A 22708-nucleotide genomic window follows, 5' to 3' on the forward strand; every position below is an offset into this window, starting at 1 on the left:
AACTGCATGTTTGTGTCCTTTAACACACTTCCATCCTTCTGCTTCCCCACTCACCTTTCCCAGTCTCTGTTATCTGTCTTTCCACCATCTACCTCCATGTGATCAAATTTTTTAGCTCCCACATAAAAGTGATAGATAATATGTGATATTTGTCCTTTTGCACCCAGCTTACTTCATTTATTTATTTATTTTATTATACTTTAAGTTCTAGGGTACATGTGCACAACATGCAGGTTTGTTATATATGTATACTTGTGCCATGTTGGTGTGCTGCACCCATCAACTCGTCAGCACCCATCAACTCGTCATTTACATCAGGTGTAATTCCCAGTGCCATCCCTCCTCCCTCCCCCCTCCCCATAATAGGTATCTAATATAATAACCTCCAGTTCCACCCATGTTGCTGAAAAGGACAGGATATCATTTTTTATGGCCTAATAATATTCCATTGTGTATATACACCACATTTTCTCTGTCCATTCATCCGTTGATGGACACCTAGGTTGATCCATGTCTTTTCTATTGTGAATACCTATGCAATAACCACGTGAATGCAGGTATTCCTTTGAGATATTTATTTATCTTTTTCTCTTTAGATAGATACCCAGTAAGGGGATCGCTGGATCATATGGTAATTCTATTGTTAGTATTTTAAGAAATCTTCTTTCTCTTTTCCATTGTGTCTGTACTAGTTTACATTCCAACCAAAGTGTATGAGTTCCCGCATCCTCACCACCATGCATTATTTTTTGTCTTTTTATATATTAACCATTCTGACTGGGGTAAGATGATATCTCATTGTGATTTTGATTTGAATCCTCTGATGATTAGTGATGTTTAGCATTTTTTGATATACCTGTTTGTCATTTGTATGTCTTATTTTGAGGAATGTCTATTAATGTCCTTTCCCACTTTTTTATGGGATTATTATTTTTTTTTTCCTGTTGTTTGAGATTCTTGTATATTTTGGCCATTAGTCCTTTGTTGGGTGAACAGTTTACAAATATTTTCACCCATTCTTCATGTTATCCACTAACTTCTGTTGATTGTTCTTTTTGCTGTGCAGGAGCTTCTTAGTTTAATGAAATCTCATTTGTCTATTTCTGTTTTTGTTGCCTATGCTTTAGCAGTCTTAGACATAAAGTCTCTGCCTAAACCAATGTCCAAAAGAGTTTCCCCTAAATTTTCTTGCAGTACTTTTATAGTTTCTGGTCTTCTATTAAGCATTTAATCCATTTTGAATTGATTTTTATATATGTTGAGAGATAGGGGTCTAGTTTCATTCTTCTGCACATGGCAACCCAATGTTCACGAACTCGGAATCTATGTATTCTAATCCCTCCATGTTATCTCAGCATATGAGAATTCTAATGAAATATTTGTCATGTCAGATTTAATAAAGTTTCTTTAACAAATAGAGAGGTTATATATTATCTTTTTCAGTTTAAAGATCAGAAAACTTAGGTTTGGGAAGGTTAAGTGACATGCCCATATTACACAGGGCTAACTTGCCTACAGGCTATGCAATTGATGCAGGCATTCTGCAAGTCTAATAGAGGAGTGAGGTTAGTTGTCCAACTCTTTCTTATGCAGACTTTGACTTAATATTACTGTCTTCAGCCTTGTACCTCTTTCTACCCTTGGGCAGGGCTTGAGGAATGGTGGATTATTAAACCAGGAGACAGATTATTGCCAGGAACAAAGAGAAATTTTCTCTGGGGCTGTTTAATTATTTTGAGAGGAATTTCCTCCTCTTTCTGGCATCTCCCCACTCCCCGACCTCTCTCTCTTTCTCTCTTTCTGCCTAGTGGGTATGTGTTTGGCTACTGTAAATATCATAGTTTCAGTAAAGGAAAAAGGATGTTTGATTGATCAAGTGGCATGTTTATCATTAATTTCCCAGTCCTCCAACCATTGACATCTGCTGAATCATGAGCTTCTCTGTGATTCTAATTGATGAGATTATTATGAGAATGGGTTTATATAATATGATTCCTCCTGTCCTGCTTCATCAGACGTCACCTCTTAATGCTTTCTGTGTGCAAGGAATTTGTTGGTATCTCTTGCCTACTGATGTGATTAAATATTCACTCAAATTTTAATGTTGTCATTATTGAGAAATTAGATAACGATATTTGGTCATTTTTTCATGTTTAGTCGTCTACAGATTGGTGACCATGAATGAAAAGAGTTGAAAAGTACTAGGTTTGACCTTTGCTCAAACAGTTCACCCTGTCTTCTATGACTTTTGCCTATTTATTCAAGCAATTATTAATTTTTAAAAAATTAATATTAGATCCAATGCCCTTTAAAAAGTATAACTCAATTGTTTCTGTGGAGACCTAATATCTCTTTTCCTACAAATCCCACACAATGTTTTCTGAACCTCTTTTTACTGTATTTAAAGTCATTAGCTTTGTTACTGAAGTCATTTATATGCCTCTGACTCCCCGGTCAGACTCCAAGCTCTAAGTCCTGGGGGTCCATGGCTTTTTAATCTTTATATTCTCAATTGTGTTTTGCCCATAGGATGCCATAAATGCTTTTTCAATGGAATAAAATGACTTTATTCTACTTGGTATTCTTTATTTCAATTGTGTATGTCTGATAAGTGATTTAATTAGGTTATGTTTTATGATTAAAAACACTAATGTAATATTTTCCTAAGGGTTCTTGATTTTCTAAATCTAATGTTCTGTAACTAAAATAATATGTTTGTTTGATTAGTGAAACAAGAAAAAAAATATTATGGCATAAAAGAAAATAAAGGCCATGGTTGGTACATAATTCACCACAGACATTGGAGTCAGGCAGACTAGCATGCTAATTTGACTCCACCTCTTACTTGCTGTGTGATCTATGGAAAGTCACTAAAATTATCTGAACTTTAGTCTCCTCATCAGTTAAATGAGTATAACAGGCCCTACTTTTTGTAGTTATTAAGAATGAATGACTTTGTTAATTAATTGTGATTTTTCACATAGTAAACAAATCCTAGGTGTTACTGTCCCCATGAATGTTTCACATTTGTGAATGATGAATGTTCCGCTAAAACACTGACAGGGTGAAATTTGGTAAATGTCCTATCTTAGTCACCTCATTGTTCTCAACCCCTGACACAGGGCCTACTTACTAAATCTTTTCAGGACAAAACAAAATGGAAGGAAAACAAAGGAAACACAGAAGTGAGGAGAAACTAAATAATATAATACATTAGTTTCAGATCTCTAATAATAATGGAAATTCTGCTATATATAATAAGGTAAGTTCTATAATGTTTAGAAGTCATTTTTCTATAATATGAAGATCTATGTGTGTTCTAATGCATGAGTTTATATTAATAATTTAATAAGAACAATTTTTCAAATGTGCACCAAGTGCATGGTAAATGGAATTAGAATTCCTTGTGTTCCCTGAGACACGTAGATTTAAAATGTTCTTAATCTATAAGCTGAATTCATGAGGAAGTTAAACAGTATTTTTTTCTTTCTATTTTTTTCACTATCTTAACAAACCTAGTTCTATGGAAAATATGCCAGAAAAAGTATTTAAGTCCCACCATATTTTCTATTTCAGTCTGCAGCATGACGAGGAGGATGAAGGGAATGCCAGTTTGGAAAGGCTGACTTGGTGGGTGAGCAGCAGACAGTGGGGGAGACACAGTGTGACAGTAATCCCTCTATTTCTGGTTCAGAGGCTTCTGAAGAAACAGGACTTGAAAGCAGAGAAGAAAAACTGTCAGGAGCTTAGAGACATCTCCGTGTCGTGCATCAAAAAACAGCTTGAGGAGTCAGACACATTCTGCTACTTGCTACCTGAGCGTTGTTGCAGAGGTTACTTCCAAACCTCAATTCCTCAGTTGCCTCCTCTGATAAAGGCACTGATAAACTTTACTTTTCAGGGGAAGCCTGAGGATGAAGTTATATATGGGAGAACACCTGGTATACACTTAGTGCATATTACTTGTCTGTCTTTCCTCCTTAAAGTGGAAAGATGCTCAGGAAAGACAAACTAGTAGCTGCCGTTGGGTCTGTAAGCAGATCTTGATTGCAAGATAAGCTTCTGGCTTCTGGATGATCTAGGGGAAGACAGGTTGAGAAATTCTCACAGTGAAGTGGCAGAAACGCCAGGATTTGATTATGTTTCTAGATGTTCTTATGAATCAAAGATCCAAAGTGTGTTGATTTAAAAAAAGCCTCCTACTCTTGTCTTGATTTAAAAAATAAAATAAAAACTTTAAAATGAGCTGCAATTAGCTCAGTGTATTAGTCAGGGTTCTCTAGAGGGACAGAACTAATGGAACATACATATATATATATATAAAGGGGAGTTTATTAGGTATTAGCTCACATGATCACAAGGTCCCACAATAGGCTGTCTGCAGGCTGAGGATCAAGGAGAGCCAGTCTGAGATCCAAAACTGAAGAACTTGGAGTCTGATGTTGGGGGTTAGGAAGCATCCAGCATCAAAAGAAAGATGTAGGCTGGGAGGCTAGTCCAGTCTCTCCTTTTTGCTTTTTTCTGCCTGCTTTATATTTTTGGGAGATGATTAGATTGCGTCCACCAGATTAAGGGTGGGTCTGCCTTTCCCAGTCTACTGACTCAAATGTTGATCTCCTTTGGCAACACCCTCACAGACACACCCAGGAACAGTACTTTGCATCCTTCAATCCAATCAAATTGAGTCTCAGTATTAACCATCACAAGTTTAACCCTTGTCAACTTGAACCCATACACATCTCCTGAGATCATACATAATCTTCAAATAAAGACGATTATAAGGTCATAATTATACCTAATGTAATACAATTCTTCACGCAACCAGAAACGCACCAATTGCCAGTGCAAATACCATTACATGAAGTTATCAATACATAAATGCTGATATGAAGTCAACAAATCTTATGTCACATGATAAAGGAAAAGGAAATAAAGTGAAGATAGTTTCTTAGTACTAGTGTATACATGTGCAAATATGTTTTTAACAAAAGAAGGAGGAAATACTCATGACAGTTACAGTCCTTATTTCTGCAGCTGGTCACGTGTTTATAGCTGGTATTGATTACTACTGTCTTCTACTAGCCATTCATTCTGCATTCCCTTTGCTTTCAGTAAGCACCTCAGCAGGTGGTTTTTTGTTTTTGTTTTTGTTTTTGTTTTTTCTGGTGGTGTGACCCAAACCTTCATTCTTGAGGGATCTGGACCATTTGTAGTCCTTCCTGGACTGGGTTGTTGTAGTTTCACGTTGACTTTAATAACAGGGCATGGTAATACTGAGACACTCTAATGGGTCTCCTGTATTCCATGCATGATCTTCCTTACCTCCATTATAGAGTAGTAGACTGATTTCATCTTGATAGCCCAGGTCAATCACACCAGCCAACACTGTATGTAACTCCCTTCTTAGCCTGTTGACTTAAAGGTAGGAGGAGTCCAAAGCGTCCACGTGGCAATCTTAAATTCCAGTTTAATGGAATTGTTGTTTTGTCTCCTGGTGGCAGTGTTCCTCCCTCTGGAACTCAGACCTCTAGACCAGCAGAATGTAATGTGGCAGGAACAGGAAGCAAAAATTTTGCTAGTGGATCACTAGCAATGATGGTGTGTAGTGCCACTTCCACTTCCACCCCTTGATTCCTGGACCCATGAATCCTGGCTATAGGAGAAACAGTACCATATATTGAATGCTGATTCAGAGCATACATGCTTCTTCCAAGTCCCTTCTGGAGAACTTTGCCTCAGCCCTGCAAAGTATTGTCACCTAGTTGGCATTGTAACTGTGACTTCAAAAGGCCATTCCACCATTCTATCAATCCAGCTGCTTCAGGATGATGGGGAGCATGATAAGACCTGTGAATTCCATGAGCATGAGCCCGCTGCCACAGTTCTTTAGCTGTAAAGTGAGTGCCTTGGTCAGAGGCAATGCTATATGAAATAGCATGACAGTGGATAAGGCATTCTGTGAGTCCACGAATTGTGGTCTTTGCAGGAGCATTGTGTACAGGATTGCCAAGCCCATATCCAGATTAAAAGTCTATTCCACTGAGGACAAACCTCTGTCCTTTCCATATTGGAAGAGGTCAAATATAATCAACCTGCCACCAGGTAGCTGGCTGATCACCCCAAGGAATGGTGCCATATCAAGTACTCAGTGTTGGTCTCTGCTGCTGGCAAATTGGACACTCAGCAGTGGCCGTAGCCAGGTCAGCCTTGGTGAGTGGAAGTACATGTTGCTGAGCCCATTCGTAACCTCCGTCCCTGCCACCATGGCCACTTTGTTCATGGGCCCATTGGGCAATGACAGGGGTGGCTGGGGAAAGAGGCTGAGTGGTGTCCACAGACTGGCTTATCCCATCCACTTGATTATTAAAATCCTCCACTGCTGAGGTCACCCTTTGGTGAGCACTCACATGGGATACCAATATTTTCACAGTTTTTGGCCACTCAGAGAGGTCCATCCACACACCTCTTCCCCAAATTTGCTTGTCACCAATTTTCCAATTATGCTTCTTCCAAGTCCCTGATCATCCAGCCAAACCATCGGCTGTAGCCCATGAATCAGTATATAATCGCACATCTAGCCATTTCTCCTTCCATGCAAAGCGCACAACAAGGTGCACTGCTCGAACTTCTGCCCACTGGGAAGGTTTTCCCTTCACCACTCTCCTTCAGGGATGTCCTAGAAAGGGGCTGTAGTGCTACAGCTGTCCACTTCGGGATGGTGCCTGCATACCGTGCAGAACCATCTGTGAATCAGGCCCTCGTCTTCTCTTCCTCTGTCAACTGATCATAGGGAACCCCCTATGAGACCGTTGGTGCAGGCTGGGGGAGAGAAGGCAGAGTGGCAGGAGTGGAGACCATGGATATTTGAGTCACTTCCTCATATAACTTACTTGTGCCTTCAGTACCTGCTCAAGCCTGATCGCATGTATACCACTTCCACGTGATGATGGAATGCTGCCGTGCATGACCCACTTTATGTCTAGACAGGTCAGAAAGCACCCAGTTCATGATAGGCAGTTCAGGTCACATGGTGAGTTGATATCCCATGGTCAAACGTTCAGTTTCCACCAAAGCCCAGTTAACAGGCCAAGAGCTGTCTCTCAAAAGGAGAGTCGTTATTTGCAGAAGATGGCAGGACCTTGCTCCAAAATCCTAGAGGCCTCTGCTGTGACTCACCTATGGGACCCTGCCAAAGGCTCCAAACAGCATCCCTATCTGCCACCGACACTTCAAGTACCATTGGTCTGCTGGGTCATATGGCCCAAGTGACACAGCAGCTTGCACAGCAGCTTGCACAGCAGCCTGGACCTGTTGCAGAGCCTTCTCCTATTCTGGACCCTACTCATGACTGGTAGCCTTTTGGGTCACTCAATAAGTGGGCTGGAGTAGCACACCTAAATGAGAAATGTGTTGCCTCCAAAATCCAAACAGGCCCACTAGGCATTGTGCCTCTTTCTTGGTTGTAGGAGGTGCCAAATGCAGCAACTTATCCTTCACATTACAAGGAATATCTCAAAAGGCCCCACACCACTGGGCCCCCAGAAATTTAAGTGAGGTAGAAGATTCCTGAATCTTCGTCGAATTTATTTTCCATCCTCTGACACACAATAAGTCAGTGTGTTTGCTACTTCTTGCTCGCTGGATCCAATCAGCATAATGTCATCAATGGAATGAGCCTGTGTGATACTTTGTGGAAGTGAAAAGCGATCAAGGTCTCTCTGAATAAGATTGACACATAGTTGGAGACTTGATATACCCCTGAAGTAGGACAGTAAATGTATATTGCTGACCTTGCCAGCTGAAGGCAAATTGTTTCTGGTGGGTCTTATGAACAGTAATGGAGAAAAAGGCATTTGTCAAGTCATTGGCTACATACCAGGTACCAGGAGATGTGTTAATTTGCTCAAGCAATGAAACCACATCTAGTACAGCAGCTACAGTTGGAGTCACCACTTGGTTGAACTTACGATAATCCACTGTCATTCATGGGAGAGTTAAACAGGGATATGGTGGGAATCACCACACCTGCATCTTTCAAGTCTTTGATGGTGGCACTAATCTCCACAGTCCCTCCAAGGATGCGATACTGTTTTTGATTTACTATTTTTCTAGGTAGAGACACCTCTAATGGCTTCCATTTAACCTTTTCCATCATAATAGCCCTCACTCTCCCAGTCAGGAAGCTAATGGGGCAGGGGGAGGGGGTCTGCCAGCTGCTAAGTATGTCTATGCCAATTATGCATTCTGGCACTGGTGAAATGACCACAGGATGAGACTGGGGACACACTGGACCCACTGTAAGTTGGACCTGAGGTAAAACTCCATTAGTTACCTGACCTCAATAAGCACCTACTTTAACTGGGGACCACAGTGACATTTTGCATCCGCTGGAATCAACATCAGCTCAGAGCCAGTGTCTGGTAGTCCCCCAAATGTCTGATCATTTCCCTTTCCGATGCACATGTACCCAGGTAAAAAGCCAGAGATCTCCTTGGGGAAGGGTGGGAGAAAGATTCACTGCATAAGTTGTTGGTAATGTAGTGGTGTCCTTCCTCAAGGGGACCTGGCCTTTCCTTCATTCAAGGGATTCTGTCTCTGTAAACTTGCTCAAGTCTGGAAATTGATTGAAGGGTCATGATTCTGTTTTTATAATTCAAATTAGCCTTTTGTCTACTCAACCTAGAAGTTTTCTGCTTGTATAAGTTAAGTAGGAATGCAGTAAGCGTCCTATCAATTTCACTTCTAGGAACACTGTAATTAATTAGCCAATGCCAGAGCTCTACCTGAGTCAAACTATTCTGATTTCTGCTTTGCCTCTGCTGTCTATTACAGTAGCTACGCCCACCTTGCTTTTGATGGTTGAGTGCCGCAACTTGGCCACTGCCACTTCAGGATCCAATCATTCCCATTGTATTTACATTTCGCAATTCAGTGACTGCAGTTCCCATTGTTAGATCTGACATACAGAGAAGAGCAATTACAGTGCTCTTCAAAGATGCAGGTGCTGCCCTCAAAAGTCTATTTCAGAAGGTATTGGTCAAAGGTATATCTTCTGGACCCCTCAGCTGGATGAGTAGGTCTAAAGTGACTAATGTACTCCACAATCCCGATCTCTCTAAGCCTTTGGATCCCTTCCTCTACATTAAACCAAGGGAGATCAGGCATTTCCAGCTTGCTCACAATGGGCCATCTTTTAATCCACATTTCAGCTAACCAAGCAAATGAACCGTTAGAATCTTTTTTAACTCCCCGAGCTGCAACATGAAATGCAAAGTCCCTACTTAGTGGGCCCAAATTAATAAATTCAGCCTGATCCAACTCTGTTTCTTATGTCATTATCCCACATGCTTAATATCCATTCTCATACCTGTTCTCCAGATGTCTGTTTATATAAATGAGAAAACTGAAACAGTTCTTTTCAAGTGTAGTGCACCTCCTCATGGGTCACACTCAGAACCTCACCTCTAGGGTCCCACCTGGACTTTAGTCTAGTTATACGTCTAGAAGTAAACAGGGGTGTTGGGGGTGGCTCCTGAGGAGAATCAACATTCTCTTACCTGGCAACTGCCTCAGGGGATGCCAGCACTGTTGCCTCAGGTAGCGCAGGGTTTATCTCCTCAGACAAAGGTGGAAAGGCTGATGGCAGTGTGGGTTGGGAAGGGGTTGTTACTACTACTGGGGATGGGGAACCTGCTTCTTCTGGCAAAAAAAGTTCATCAGAGTTTACAAACTCAGTGTCCCCAGCTTCATCAGGGTCCTCCCAGACGTCCCCATTCCAAGCTGCAGGGTCCCATTCTTTTCCAATCAATGCCCTCACTTTAACAGTAGGCACCTGGCAAGGCTGTGCATGCACCTTTCCTTACAGATCAGCTACTTGCATGATAAGAGCTTGTGTCTGCTTTTCCACAACCTCAGCTCTTTCTCCATGGGAGGTGAGACTCTCACTCAGGGCAATCTTAGAGAATTTGAGGCTCAGTATCTGCTTCTGAATCCAGGGATATAATCCCTGAGTTCATCATTTTCTTTCATCACTTTGTCCACTGAACTTAGGAGCAAACAACCAGCTTCATTATGTTTCTTGGTTCTCCACATGTGGTCAAAGGTATTATGTATAGAGTCACTAAACTCCTTGCCTCCCATGAGCAATGAATCAGGAGTGTCAAATGCATTTATTTTGCATAACTCTCTAAACAGTTCATGCCAAGGACTATCAGTGTTCTCCATACCATTAGAATTCGAGTCCTTAGCATTTTTAGGTCTAATCGTATTAAGCAGTTAACTCCAGAAACCCCAAAACCAATGAAAAAAGTCCATTCTTAATATTCTATTGCTCTAGAACCACTCCTGGTACCAAAATTTGTATTAGTCAGGGTTCTCTAGAGGTACAGAACTAATGGGAGAAAAGAAAAAAAAAAAAAAAATATATATATATATGTATATAAAAGGGAGTTTACTAAGTATTAACTCACATAATCACAAGGTCCCACAATAGGCTGTCTTCAGACTGAGGACCAAGGAGAGCCAGTCTGAATTCCAAAACTGAAGAACCTGGAGTCTGATGTTCGAGGGCAGGAAGCATCCAGCACAGAAGAAAGATGTAGGCTGGGAGGCTAGGCCAGTCTCTCTTATTCAGGTTTTTCTTCTTGCTTTATATTTGCTGGCAGCTGCTTCGATTGTGCTCACTAGATTAAGGGTGTGTCTGCCTTCCCCAGCCCACTGATTCAAATGTTAGTCTCCTTTGGCAACACTCCAACAGACACACCCAGGATCGGTACTTTGCATCCTTCAATTGAGTTGACAGTCAGTATTAACCATCACACTCAGTCATTCAGTAAAACTTGGGTATGTCTAGCTCAATCCTAAATTTAATACTTGGACTAGTCTTCTGAAAGTGAACAAAAAAGTTTAAAATTATGATTCATTATCAAAAAGTAGGAAAGTATGATGTGTGCCATATAAATCTATTCTTTTAGGGTACGTTTAAATTCAGCATCGTTTTTTGAAATATGGGATTTCTTAATATAATATGTAGAATTGTTAGGGAGAAAGAATTATCAATCTAAAACAATTACACAAAGCAATTGCTAAAAGTCATGCATTTAACCATACCTGTGACTGAAACCTAGTTCTTTTGGCCACAGTAGCCTAAGCTGATTTGGTGGAAGCATACTGAAAATGTGAGCAAAGCAGCTTAATACCTGAGGTTTGTATCAGAACCACAAAGCTGAGATCAGTCAGAAACCTTAAAAACAACATCAATAATTTAGAGGAAAATACTTTAAATAAATAATCAGAAACAAAATAATTAATATACCAAAATTGTAACAACGACAGTGTTTACAATAGAAAATTTAGAAGCAAGTTAGATATCCAACAGTAGAAGAATGGTTAAAGAACCCATGATACTATATTATGGTCTTGTATATATTCATCGCAATGTTACTTAGAATTTCCAATGACCTGGGAAATACTCAAAATATCATGTTAGACCCTAAACAGCAAGGTATAACACTTTAATAACATTTAAATAATGTATGTTCATGGGTGGATGCATGTATATGCATACCTCTATGAATATATTATAAAAAGATTAGATGTAATGGCTCTAAAATATTATTGAGCTTAATAACTAAGTTTTATTATTATAAGTATACATATATTTTTAATTTTACAATTAATATCTACTAACTGTAATGAGAAAAGCAAAATTATTTATAAAAATAAATTTATACACATCTACATTTTTTCCTTAAAAATGTATGTGAGATATGAACTTAAATTATGATGAATACATATTCAAGTAGGTCCAATTGACAACAAAATCTTCTTTGTTTATCTATGTCCATAGTGAGGTGACTAACCTTAAATTTATATACTACTAGTAGGTGAAAAGTGGGAGTACTTGAGAGTTGCCTCATAAATAATCATTGTTCTCTTGATGAATCCTCCTTGGTCTGGTGCAGTTCAATAATTCTTCTCATCTGTCCTATTTTCCAGCTGTCCCTCTCCCTCATGCCACCTAAATCAGTGACATTCATGCTTCTAATGGTGCAGCATAAACAATAAAGGATACTGCAGGCCCAGGTCACAGTCTTAACCAAAACACTTTTTAAAAACCTCACAAAATAAGATGCATGATATACTTTGCAATATGGTGTTATTTTTTATTAAACGTGTGATATCTAGCTTTTGTATGACTGTGACTAAGATCACTCTATTAAAATGAAAAATTTTAACAAAACTTTAGAGGTAGTTGCAATTTTGATGGACTTGGGATAAGCCCAGACTGAGTTTAGAAACATGTGTTCTATTTCTACTACAGACAAGCTATGTTTTATACATATATACACACACTATATATATATAAAAAATATGTTCACCTATACATACATATGTATATATGTATATGAATGTGCATATATGTGTACATATACATACATATATGTGTATGTATACATGTATTCATACACATACATGCACATATATGTATGCATATGTGTGCATGCATACATATATATGCATGTATGTGTATGAATACCTCACCTCTCTCAGCCTTCCTAGAATTGAAGAGAGTTATGACCTTGATGTGGACTAGGTTTTGGCTTAAGGGAATGTTCTGGCTGATTTGCTCTTCTCCAGATAATATGTGTGTATATGTGTGTATATGTATATACACACATATGCACACATAGATATGCACGCACACACACACACAGACACACACACATATAAACACAGGCATACCTCAGATATATTGTGGGTTGTTTCCAGACCACCACAAAGGCAAATATCACAATACATTGAGTCACACAAACTTTTTGATTTCCTGATGCATGTGAAATTTTACATGCCCATACTTTTCAATAGTCTATTTGTGTGCAATAGAATGTGTAAAAGTGTACTTAATTAAAAATACTTTATTGATAAAAAATGCCATACCAGGCGCGGTGGCACATGCCTGTAATCCCAGCAGTTCGGGAGGCCAAGAGGGGTGGATCACCTTAGGTCAGGAGTTAGAGACTAGACTGACTAACATGGTGAAACCCCTTCTCTACTAAAAATACAAAAACAAATATCCAGGCGTGGTGGCACATGCCTATAGTCCCAGGTACTTGGGAGGCTGAAGCAGGAGAATCATTTGAACCTGGGAGGTGGAGGTTGCAGTGAGCTGAGATCACACTATTGCACTTGAGCCTGGGCAAGAAGAGCGAAACTCTATCTCAAAAAAAAAAAAAAAAAAAAAAAAATGCCAGCAACCAACTGAGCCTACAGATAGTCATCATATTTTTGCTGGTGGAGAGTCTTGCCTTGATGTTGATGGCTGCTGACTGATCCGGATGGTGGTTGCTATGGGTTGGGGTGACTGTGCAATTTCCTAAACTAAAACAAAAACGAATCTTGCCTCATAGATAGAAAGATTTCTCTACAGCATGTTATGCTATTTGATAGCATTTTCACCACATTAGCACTTCTTCCAAAATTGGAGTCAATGCACTTAAACCCTGCTATTACTTTACCAATTAAGTTTATGGAACATTCTAAATCCTTTGCTGTCACTTCAACAATGTTCGCAGCAGCTTCACCAGAATTAGTTTCCACCTCAGGAAACTACTTTGCTCATCTGTAAGAAGCAATTCCTTATCCATTGAAGTTTTTATTATGAGATTAGCAATCCAGTCACATCTTGAGGCTCCACTTCTCATTTCAGTTATTTTATTATTTTCAACACATCTGCAGTTACTTTCTCCACTGAAGCCTATGAATGCTGGAATCAACTTTATGTGAACTCTTTTTAATATCAATATTTTTACAGCCTCCTATGAACCACAGATGTTCTTAATGACACCTAGAATGATGAATCATTCTCAGAAGGTTTTCAATTTACTTTTCCCAGATCCATCACAGGAATCACAATCTATGAGAGCTATAGTCTTATGAAATATGTTTCTTAAATAATAAAACTTGAAAGTCAAAATTACTCTTTGATTCATGGACTGCAGAATGAATGTTTATTAGCAAGCATGAAAACAACATTAATCTTATGTACAGCTCCATCAGAGCTCTTGGGTGACCAGGTATATTGTCAATGAACAGTCATATGTTGAAAGAAATCTTATTTCCTGAGCAGTAGGTCTCAACAGTGGGTTTAAAATATTCAGTAAACCATGCCGTAAACAGTTGTGCTCTCATTCAGGCTTTGTTGTTCTATTTATAGAGCACAGACACAGTAGATTTGGCATAATTTGGGGGGACCCTGGGATTTTCAGACAGAATGGTAAATGGACATTGGCTTCAACTTAAAGTCACCAGCTGCATCTGCCTTTTAAATGAGAATCAGCCTGTCCTTTCAAGTTTTGAAGTTAGTCATTGACTTCTCCTCTGCAGCTGCAAAAGTCTTGGATGTCATCTTCTTCCAACAGGAGGTGTTTTTTCTTTTGTTGTTGTTATTGTTGTTGTTGTTTCTTGTTTTGTTTTGTTTTGAGATGGAGTTTTGCTTTTGTTGCCCAGGCTGGAGTGCAATGGTGCGATCTCGGCTCACCACAACCTCTGCCTCCCAGGTTCAAGCAATTCTCCTGCCTCAGCCTCCCAAGTAGCTTGGATTACAGGCATGCACCACCAAGCCCAGCTAATATTTTTTTGGTATTTTTAGTAGAGACAGGGTTTCTCCATGTTGGTCAGGCTGCTCCCAAACTCCTGACCTCAGGTGATCCACCCGCCTCAGCCCCCCAAACTGCTGGGATTACAGGTGTGAGCCACTGCACCTGGCTGAAGGTGGTTTTATCTACATTTAAAATCTATTGTTTAACGTAGCCATCTTCACCATTTACATTAGCTAGATCTTCTGGATAAGTGACTGCACCTTCTACATTGGCTTTGGCTGCTTCACCTTATGGAGATGGCTTCTTTCCTTAAACCTCGTGAACTAACCCCTGCTGGCTTAAAACTTTTCCTCCACAGCCTCCTCACCTCTCTCAGCCTTCCTAGAATTGAAGAGAGTTATGACTTTGATGTGGACTAGGTTTTCGCTTAAGGGAATGTTCTGGCTGATTTGATCTTCTCCAGATAACCAAAACTTTCTTCATATCAGCAATAGATGGTTTAGCTTTCTTATCATGTTTTTGTTCACTGTGGTAGTAGTTTTTTATTCAGGAACCTTTTATTTGCATTCACAATTTGGCTAACTGGCACAAGAGGCCTAGCTTTCAGCCTAGTTCAGCGTTTCACATGCCTTTCTCACTAAGTTTAATTATTTCTAGCTTTAAGAAAGGTGAAACTCTCACTTGAATGCTTAGAGGCCATTGTAGGGTTTTTAATTAGCTTGCTTTCAACACTGTTGTGTGTCAGAGAATATAGAGACTTGAGGAGAGGCAGAGAGATAGAGGAACAATTGGTTGGTGGAGCAGTCAGAAAACACACAACATCTATCTATTTAAGTTCACCATCTTATATGATTAAGTTCAACATCTTCTATAGATGCAGTCCATGAGGACCTAAAACAAGTACAAGCATAACATAAAAAGATCAGTAATTGCAGATCACCATAACAGATACAATAATAATAAAAAGGTTGAAATATCACCAGAATTACCAAAATGTTGTGACACAGAGACTTGAAGTGAGCATATGCTGTCAAAAAGAAAAAAATGGTGTCAATAGATTTGCTGAACCTAGGATTGCTACAAACTTTTCATTTGTAAAAATGCAAAATCTGCAAAGCACCGTAAGTCAAAACACAATTACATGAGGTATGCCTGTATACAGATAGAGCATCCCTTAATCCAAAAATCTTAAATTTGAAAGCTTCAAAATTCAAAACTTTTTGAGTGTCAACATAGCAACACAGGAAAATGCCACACCTGACCTCATGTAATGGGTTACAGTCAAAATGCTATCAAAACTTTGTCTCATGCACAAGATTATCAAACGTATTGTATAAAATGACGTTCAAGCTATTAGAATTGGGTTCCTTCTTCAAAATATGTCAGTATGTATATAAGAGTATTCAAAAATTCAAATAAATCCAAAACAGTTCTGAACCTAAGCATTTTGGATAATGGATACTCATCCAATGTGTGTGTGTGTGGGTGCGTGTGTGTGTGTGTGTGTGTATCCATATATGTACTTATATGTTCCCCTTCTCTTTGAGTTGGTGTGTGTGTGTGTGTATCCATATATGTACTTATATGTTCCCCTTCTCTTTGAGTTGGTTTCCCTGTCTGGAAAACTAGTGGTTGGAGATCATGAATGCAAAATCACCTGTCTGTCCCAAGCTGTGTTCCCTCTGGATATTAAAAATAATTCAAAGCTCAGAAATTTGGGATCATGTTATCATATGTTTTCAGTGTCATAAAATGATTAAAAAATACAGTTTTCATTTTATCTTAAAAACAAAGTGATGACTGTAAACCAGGGGTCAAAATTAGTTGTGAACAAAGAGTTTGTTTGACTCAGTGGCACTTCATCTAGATGAATTATAAGCCTCAAAGAATATAGTAACAGCAAATTAATCAAGAAACTTACTCATTGTTTATGTGTGCTTTTTTGAAGCTGAGTTTTTCTAGTGTATTTGGAGGACTTTAGATCATTGCTCATTTGTGAAAGTGACATTTTTTTCTTGGGTATAAGAATATGCATTTTCAATGTAGGCCAAGTTTAATTATTCCTCCTAGAAAACATGCCTTTCACCACACATGACAAATTCTCCCCTAAAAACAGATCTCTGTATTGAAAATTGTTTCAGTATTGCTCCCAGTCCATGATTTACTTTTAGTATAAAAATTGATTTTCTTTTGGTCAAAGAAAAAATGTTTAGAAGTGAAGACAGGATATATTTTTCTTCTTACCATGAATTAAGCCAGACTATCTTCAGGGTATTTCTCATCTGGTTTAAGAGAGAACTTTAAAATCATTACAAAGTGAAACACTATGTATTGTGAAATCATAACATGCAAACCAAGCACAAAGGGAAAGGTAGACTGTTACAATTTCAGGAATCCATAGAGGGCTTCATAGCAAAATTGCTACTTTGCGATGCAGCAATTTATTCAAGGACATAGAAGGTACTCATCAAAATTTTACCTTGTAAATGCATCCATGCCTAGATTTCATCCTAGGACTATTTGAATACAGAACAACTAAATCACTTTTCATTTTCTAGAATTACAAATTATTTCTATTTATTATTGCATGGAAGTATCAATCAAGACTAGCCAAACTATTCTAAAATGCAAGTGAAATAGCTATAATTAAATTAATCAAAGTAGAAATTTCTTTGATCATCTTTTATGCAGAAAACTGAAATTATATAGTAAGGATACTTTCCTTACATTTGATATTCACACCTTTATTCATCCACTCACATCACAAATACATATTGAGCCCCTACCATGCTAATTTCTGAGGGAGTACGATAATGAAAAATATAGCAAAGAGACAATATACTGTCAAAAATAGAAAACAAAAATAGAAAAAATAAAATACATTAGAGTTTACATTCTAACTTATATTGTGTGTACCTGTGTTTGTCTTTGTATATGTCTATGTATATGCCTTTGGGCACACACTTGCATGTATACGAAGCAGAGAGATTTAGCAGAAACTAGGAAAATCTAATAGCCATGAGACCCTAGTTTTAGTCATGGCATTAACAACACATTGCATTTCCTAAAGAAGGTCCCCAGAAACATTTCTTTTATAATTTGATTTTGACATACCCTACTCAAGGGGTAAAGTCTAATTTAAAACCGGGTAGGCCAGGGGTCCACAAGTCCCAGGCTGTGGACCAGTGCCTATCTGTGGCCTGTTAGGAACTACGCTGCACGGCAGGAGGTGAATGGCTGGCAAGTGAGCACTACTGCCTGAGCTCCACCTCCTGTCAGAGGAGTGGTGGCAATAGATTCTCATAGGAGCACACACCTTATTGTAAATTGCGCATGCAAGGGATCTAGGTTGTGTGCTGCTTATGAGTATCTAATGCCTGATGATCTGAGGTGGAACAGTTTCATCCTGAAACCATCCCCAACCTCCGACCCCTACTCCATCCACCTCCCCACACCTAATCCAGGGAAATATTATCTTCCACGAAAGTGGTCCCTGGTGCCAAAAAGGTTGGGGACTCCTAAGGTAGACAATGGCAGAAAAGGTCAAACAACTTCTTCCTGGTTCTCTTAGAGCACTTCCTCTGGCGGAAGCCAGCTACCATCTAAGAAGTCTGACTTCCCTGAGATTACCATGTTGGAGAGGCTACATATAGACACTTTGGTAAAAAGTCCTAACTGATACCAGCGTTCTTCCAGTCATCCTCTGCAAGGTGTCAGACATGTGAGTAGAGCAGCCTTGGACTCTCTAGACCAAGCTTTTCTAACCCACGGCCCAGGACGTCTTTGAATGTGGCTCAACACAAATTTGTAAACTTTCTTGAAACATTATGAGATTTGTTTTTTTAATCAGCTATCATTAGTGTTAGTGTATTTTATGTGTGGCCCAAGACAATTCTTCCAATGTGGCCCAGGGAAGCCAAAAGGTGTCTAGACTATTCCGTCCATCAGATAGGTACCACAAAGTGACCTAAGTCAATGTTGTGAGGAGCAGAACAATCATCCTACTGACCACTCTCAAGTTGCTTAATTACATAATATATAAGATGTAATTAAATAGTTGTGGTTTTAAGCCGCTTGATTTTCAGGTGGTTTACGTCACAGCAATAATAACTGGGATAGATGTACAGTTTAATAGCTATGTGACCATAGAAAAGTTAACTACTCTGAACTTTGTTTTTATTTGTAAAATGAAAAGACCAATATATGTCCTTCCTACCCAACATAAATTGGAGGTGTCATTTTAGCATTATTCTCCTCAAGCCCACATTTGTCTTTCATTTACTCAGCAATTAAATAGCAAGTTAGTCTCATTTCTACAACCTGTCATTCCCCAGTGTAGTTTCCATCAAGAAAGTCAAGTTGCAAATGAGATCAGAGTATAGTGCCACCATGTTTAATTCTCAGAGTCAACTGCTGGCTCTGACACACCCTGTGATTCACCGCCTATAGATTTCAATTTTGCCAGAATTCGAGAAACTTCATTTAACACACTTTCATAAACCTTCTTTTCACAGTGACTATAAGGGGCATATTAAACATATTTGTAAACTGATTTTACAAACTTAAATCCAGGCAGTTTACTGGGTTCTTCTGACTTCTTTTCATATGCAAATGTAAAAAAAAATTCACTTTTCCATTACAATGAAAAACTGAACATATAACATGCCCTGTCTGATAATCTGTCCGTTCTTCTGCCACTGATATGGAAGTATAAAAATTCAGGTTGTCCCATGCCTTTTATATTTCTCTGATGGCCGATGAGGTATTCCTGGTGGTAGCTGAAGACTGACCCTTTGATCACACATTTCTTATAAGTAAGCAATTCTAGGCTGTGAGATCTTTGATTTATATACATCTCTCTGACTTCAAAGTTTGTTTGTGAGGCAAGTTTATATAGGTATACCCAGCATTAACTACACATGATGTTTAAAAATCTGGATTTATGAAATGGGAAAAATAGAAGGAGTGAAGTTATTCTATACTTCACGATAGGCCTATCTATAGTACTATAAAGTAATACTATATATAGGCTTATCTATATATAGGCTATCTAGATAAGCCTATAGTATTACTTTAAATACTGCTTCACAAGAGTAACTTTAAATACAGTATTAGTTATAAAAATGTAGACATACACAGAAATTTTCAGGTTTACATCTATTTTGCAGAGTGGGTTGCATCTGTATATATTATAACTTTTTGTACGTTATTGTTTCAGTACAGAAACCTAAAGTAATAGGCATCACCTTGTTCACTGCCCTTTATATACAAAAATTAAGCTAGGCTCATCATATGCTCTCCTTGCGGTAATCTTAAAGTAATCATTTTACTCCCATTTGAAAGATGAGAAAATTGATTCTCAGATAAATCAAGTGTGACGGTTAATATGGAGTGTCAACTTGATTGGATTGAAGGATGCAAAGTATCACTCCCGGGTGTGTCTGTGAGGGTGTTGCCAGAGGAGATTGATATTTGTGCCAGTGGACTGGGAGAGGCAGACCCACCCTCCATCTGGATGGGCACCATATAATCAGCTGTCAGCATGGCTATAACAAATCACGCAGAAGAAGTTGGAAGGACTTGACTTGCTGAGTCTTCCAGACTTCATCTTTCTCCCATGCTGGATGCTTCCTGCCCTCAAACATCAGATTCCAAGTTCTTCAGCTTTTGAACTCTTGGACCTACACCAGTGGTTTGCCAGGGACTATTGGGCCTTCAGCCACAGACTGAAGACTGCACAGTCAGTTTCTCTACTTTTGAGGTTTTGGGACTTGAACTGGCTTCCTTGCCCCTCAGTTTGCAGATGACCTACTATGGGACTTCACCTTGTGATCGTGTGAGTCAATACTCCTTAATAAATTTAGAACACTGGAGCCTTCTATTACTAGGACTAGTCTGCATGAGTGAGTGTGTGTTTTTATATATATATATATATATATATATATATATATATATATATATATATATATTTATATGTATGTATATACATATATACACATGCGTATACATATATACACATATGTATACACATATACGTATACATGTATACACATATACGTATACATGTATACACGTATACGCATGTATATATACACACACACATATATATACACACACACACATCTATCCTATTCTGTCCCTAATACTAATACATTAAGGTATTGCCCAAGGTCACTCTGTGGAAAATGGTAAAAATTTGATTTAAATTATAGTTTAACCTGAAACTGCCTGCGTATCCTTTGCCTTCTATTATTTCCCAGTACCCATCACTTATGCTTAAACCGCAATAAATAGTTTGAGGCATAAGCATTTGAACCTTACTACTGTTGCCCATAAGGTTCTCTCCCTCTGTAATGCTGTTATCCTCATTTGTACATCATATGAGACATAAGTCTTATAGTAAGTTTTGAAAGTCTCATAACATTCTCTCATTTTCCTGTCTTTTCATAGCATTTCATGGCACCTTTCTCATATGACTGATCACATTCTTGGATCCATTATCTATGTTCGTGTCTTAGCTCTCCAGCCAGCCTGCGGTAGTGATAATGAGATCTGTGTAGTGCTTTACAGACACAGTGCATTTTCCCATGTATCTTCTCTTTTAAGGAAGACTCTTCTAGTGACTGAAAATTATGAACTCACATTTTGGGGCAATATGAGAGTGAAAATTCGAAATGAAAGTACTATGATGTATTTTCCTCTAATTTATCATTGATATATTCTTTTCTAGAGAGTTGTGAATCTCCTAAAATCATAAAAATTATATCTCTACGTCTATTTGTACTTGTCATTTCATCTACCTTTTTTCCAGAGTTTCAATCAGATAAGGCCTTCTGGAATATTAATTTATAAAAGTAATTTTATCTTTGGCTGTTTAGAGATACCTACAAAATCTACAGTTGGTTGTGATTGACATTTTAAAATTATGGCCAGTGAACTTGGGCAACCAGTGTTCTAACATCTGCATCTCTGCTTGGCTCCATTATTCTCTATTCTTTGTCTTGACGCCTATGCTATCATTCTTGTACATTGGTTAAACTGTTATGTCTTTGTGGGGAAAAAAATGGCTCCAGAATAAATTCACCTGCTTCTTGATGAAAGAAAAAAAGAAACAGTGGAGTCTTAAAAAGAGATAGATTTTAGACAGAAAAGAAAGTAATAGAACTGAGGCTAAGTTAAAGAGAAGGTATTTCATGGTTGCTCACATTCTCGGTGTCAACAAACCAACCTTCCAAATGTCCTGTATAGAAATAAGACAAATATAATTTCTGTTTAATTTGATGAAAAAAAAAACTGTTCATGAAGTGCTAGGTAAAACATTACAAATTTGAAAGGGTTATTTACTTTTTAAATATATATTGCCTTTCATCTGATAGAGAGAACCATATAGTATAGTGATATTTTCAACTGAGAGCTACATGAAGTTATTAAGACTCAGATCTTATTCCTGAAAAGTTGCCAAGTACAATCTTTCATTATTATGCTGCATCTATTTACATATAATCGACCTCATTTGAGCAGGGTAAAGTGACAAGGTCTGGATTCCAAAAAACCTCATTATTTCAATGCAGAAAAAGCTCAGGTTATTTATACTTCTGTGGCTTATTCTTTCACTTACTTGTGAGTTATTGCTCTGCAAGTTTTGTTTGCCTTCTCTAAACCTTTATGCCTTAGGAATTAACATTCTTGTACACGATGGTAATTTTTCATTTGCCGTTTTCTCAGAGATGTACAAAATGTTGAACCTACTCTTCTCAAATACAGTACCTAAAGCAAAATGAATGAAAGCATGTTTCTAGCATAGTTGCCTCTTTTATATTGTATTTTTTCACTTATCAAGAATTACTTGAGTGCATTTTCTTGAGCATATGTATTGCTTTCAGAAACATTATCAATGCAAGACCTAAGCAAGAAAACTTAAGTCCTTCATTCTTTAACCTCTAGGTAGTTACTGCTTAGGAGGCTACATCCATTTTTCTAGTTAAGTAACAAAAATGTCCTTCAGTGTGTATAACTTTAAGAGAAACCATTGATTGCTAGTTACATATTGAATTTTACCACCCCACAAGTTATAGAAAATTAGAAGAAAAATGTATTTGCACAAAGCC

The 22708-nt window shown here is 38.3% G+C and overlaps 1 long non-coding RNA gene across 1 annotated transcript in view; it reads left to right on the forward strand.

Annotated features, from left to right (window-relative positions):
* LOC139360726 (uncharacterized) overlaps positions 1 to 4215 on the forward strand; it is a 105078-nt gene extending 100863 nt beyond the window's left edge. Inside the window, exon 3 of the long non-coding RNA XR_011618203.1 lies at positions 3577 to 4215. This is a non-coding gene — a long non-coding RNA (uncharacterized lncRNA). The remainder of the gene's footprint in view (positions 1 to 3576) is intronic.
* Positions 4216 to 22708: the final 18493 nt, after the last annotated feature.

The sequence above is a fragment of the Macaca nemestrina genome, chromosome X (genome assembly GCF_043159975.1).
Source record: "Macaca nemestrina isolate mMacNem1 chromosome X, mMacNem.hap1, whole genome shotgun sequence".
Classification (NCBI taxonomy): Eukaryota; Metazoa; Chordata; class Mammalia; order Primates; family Cercopithecidae; genus Macaca; species Macaca nemestrina.